The sequence below is a fragment of the Acanthisitta chloris genome, unplaced genomic scaffold (genome assembly GCF_000695815.1).
Source record: "Acanthisitta chloris isolate BGI_N310 unplaced genomic scaffold, ASM69581v1 scaffold44740, whole genome shotgun sequence".
Lineage (NCBI taxonomy): Eukaryota > Metazoa > Chordata > Aves > Passeriformes > Acanthisittidae > Acanthisitta > Acanthisitta chloris.
The window spans coordinates 21,230-24,532 of NW_008653062.1; positions in this window are offsets into that span (position 1 = coordinate 21,230).

Below are 3,303 nucleotides of genomic sequence, written 5' to 3' on the forward strand. Positions count from 1 at the left end.
AATTTGGACAACTTCCCTTGAATGCACTCAGGGTGTTTGGGAAAGACTTATCTCACTACCTGGCCAACAAACGACATACCACTTGTGGACACTAAAGCCCAGAAGCAAAGGTGTGACCTTCCAACAGTGACTTTCCTAGGTTAACTCCCCACCAAGAGCCAGTTTACAGTTTAGGGGTTTGAGTTTATTCACTTTACTTGCAGAGAGCTAAAGGTTTTGCACAGGAATTGCAATGACTTAGATAATACGAAAGTGACTGCACTGATAGCAGTTCCAGATTCTTCTCTGTGTGTTGAAGTCACAAGACACAAACCTGTTTGGACTGTTTCACCTAGAAATACAGTCCTCTTCTTGGATGACTGTTAAACACCAATCAGTGTCTTACTGGCATGTTACCATCATGATCAGCAGAACATAAGCAGTTAGGGCTGCTAATGGGTATACATGAAAATCCTCTCTTAAAACATGGTCTTCACAGCAACAGTGTGATCTTTCATGGGTTTTTATAGGTGCAAAGGGAGATTAAGATACAGTCACAAGAAAAAAAAGACAGAAACATCAGTAAAAAATACACAATTTTGAAAGTTGCCTCAGAGTAAAAGAACAGCCCCAAACCTGCAAACACTGAGAACTTACAAAAAAAAAATGTTTTTAATAAAAAATATTAAAATGTATTTAAATTAAACACTAGACTGTGAATCTTTCTTTAATCCAGCTGTTGGTTTGAGTTCTTGCTTCCCATTTTAAAACATTTTTTTACAACAGCACCTTAAAAAATGGAAACAGTCTACAGGAGGCCTTCATATAGGATATATGCATCATTTTAATATTATGCAACCCAAACCAAAGCTTCATGCAGTCTGGCTAACCAACAGTGACATCCTGACAACAATTAGCAGCAAAACTATGCAAAAATAGAAGATAGCATACTTCCCAGTCAAACCCAAAATTATCCTTAATACATATCTTGACCAGCTACTTCTACATAGAAAATCACATTTAGTTCATAATAATTAGTTATATTATGCAGTCCCCATCCCCCTGTTTCTCCTTTGTTAATGCTAGTCATATCTAGAGAAAAAATCCCTTTCTGTCCTGAATCTCTGCTTACTAGGTATACAGCCACAAGAAGACATTAAGAATACACAAAATTCTTCTCTTCCCTTATGTTATTTTTAAAAATTCAACTGGATCTTTAAGAGGACCAACAGTTTAAAATGGATTCACATTTCTCTTCTACTAAGCCAGAAAAAAAAAAGATATGCTTATAGAAAAGCACTGGGGGAAAAAAAAAGCAATTATGGTTTTATTAAAAACACAGTTTGTTAACTACATCTGGTTCCTGAAACTAAAGAAAGTGCTCTCTGAAATGGCAGTAATAAATCTAATTTCAACAACAGTTTTAGTTAAAGTCTAGAGAGTAGGGCTTTAAATATTCACTTGCTGAAAAATGTAAAATGTGCACTTAGACATCAAGACCTGAATCCAGCCTAATTAGTATTTCATATTCTATTTCATGCAGTTATCTTTTACAAAGCCCTCTCTGAGTTGTGCTAACCTAGCAATAATTCCTAAATTCCTTCCTTCAACAGACCACACCTTGTATGACTCATCTATACTAGCAATTAATTACAGAAGAGGTTTGTTTGGCAATATTTACCAATGCAGAAGGTTTGGTACTGTGTATTTTCTACTATTCTGCCTCATCTATTTCTAGGAATTACTTTCCTTGGAAAACTAGCTCACTTTACTTTGGTAACTGAAGAAAGTAACTTTTCCTCACCCTGTTATAACTCCATATAAAAAGAAGCCCTTTGTGAAACTGTGGTATGTTACTTGCCAGTCAAGGAATGGGAAAGATAATTTAATGCTCATGTTACTCAGAACAAACGCTATATATGTTCCACTGCATTTAAATACTGAAGGGCAATTAAAGAAATGGGGATTAGTGCAAATTGCCCACTATGTAGTGCTTTCACTGTTTTAACTAAGCAATAAAACTGCATAATTGTACAACACTAATTGAATGCAGCCACACATAATTGTGTGCCACCATATGTATCCTATTACTATAAAGACTGTCAGTATTTTCTAAGCTACTCTTGTGATCAGTGCAGATGGCAACAGTCAGAGAAGTTGTTCTCTAGGGTTTATTATATGGCTATAAAGACATCCCATGATTTGACAAAATAAACGTGCTAAATAGCAGCAATTATGAAAAATGTTCCAATTGAAACATGGAAGACACTCCCTAGAGAATGAAAAAAAAAGCAAAAAGCTAAAGCATCACAGGTATTCAGCATGCCCTAAACTCTTGGACATTGACTGCTAGGAGGCCTTTGCATGCCTTGAGGATAATAAGGAATATTTAAGCACTTATAAAAAAAAATGTTACACGAAGGACAGGTTCACACACACACAGATTTATTAGCAGGATCTGTAGTTGATGGCACACATCAGCTCTAAGCATTAAAGTTACTTTTGGGAAAAAGGAAAAACCAAAGGAAAGAAAGGAGGTGAAAGGGAAGGCTCTCCCTGGAGCTTGTAAGGGAAGCAATAAAAAGGCTCCAGATGAGCATCCTCCTCTGAGCGCCCTCTCTGGAACAGCATGTTCCCTGTTCACTCCCCATGTTTTTCCCGTTGTAACTCCATAACCTTGCTCCTCCTCCCTGTTGTTTTTTCCTGCTAATGAGGCTGGTAGCCTCGGGGCATGTATTGATCGGTGCAGATGCTGCTCCTTCTCCCCCTCCCCCTGCCCCCACCGTTTTTTTGCTCTGCTTTGGGCAGACCTGTTATAGGTTGTCTTAAACCTAAAGCTCCAACCCATGGCTAGGAAAAGGGTGAGAGAGAAAGGGCTGATTCTATATGGGTGGCCAGGAGAACCTGCTGTAACAACACTACCAGAGTTTGTATGTGCAACACTGTGACTAACAGATAAAGAACTGGCTGGACGGTCACACACAGAGAGTTGTGGTCAGTGGCTCATTGTCCATGTGGAGGTCAGTGATGAGTGGTGTCCCTCAGGGGTCAGTGCTGGGGCCGATACTGTCCAACATCTTTGTCAGCGACATGGACAGTGGGATTGAGAGCACCCTCAGCAAGTTCACTGATGACACCAAGCTGTGTGGGGCAGTCACATGATGTGAATGGAAGTGCAGTAAGTGGGGTTGAGCTGGAGACTTGCTTCAAAAGTGCGCTTCAGATCTTAACTGGGGGAAGAAAAAAGTGCCCTGTCATGGCAATCCCAGGGAAATCTACAGACTGGGTGGGGAATTCATTGTGACCAGCAGTGAGGAGAAAGAC